The sequence below is a fragment of the Bison bison genome, unplaced genomic scaffold (genome assembly GCF_000754665.1).
Source record: "Bison bison bison isolate TAMUID 2011002044 unplaced genomic scaffold, Bison_UMD1.0 scf7180017864080, whole genome shotgun sequence".
Taxonomy (NCBI): Eukaryota; Metazoa; Chordata; class Mammalia; order Artiodactyla; family Bovidae; genus Bison; species Bison bison.
Window position 1 is genome coordinate 2,733,080 of NW_011494652.1, and position 207 is coordinate 2,733,286.

General features: G+C 69.1%; 1 protein-coding gene across 1 annotated transcript in view; it reads right to left on the reverse strand.

The window, feature by feature from the left end:
* CCND1 (cyclin D1) overlaps nucleotides 1-207 on the reverse strand; it is a 12,632-nt gene that overhangs the window by 9,288 nt on the left and 3,137 nt on the right. The window lies entirely within an intron of this gene.

A 207-nucleotide genomic window follows, 5' to 3' on the forward strand; every position in this document is an offset into this window, starting at 1 on the left:
CCTGGCAGGTGGCCCAGCCTGGGAGAGGCTAGGAGGGGGACCCCGCAGCTCAGGCTCCTTGAGGACATGGGAAGAACGGGTGGGGAGGGGGACAGTGGGGGCTGGACGGCCAAGGTAGACCCCTTTCATCACAGAGTGACCCCTGCCTGCAGTGGGGAGCAGAAGCTACAGCAGCTGGACACAGGCAGGCGGGCCCCCCCCCCCCGC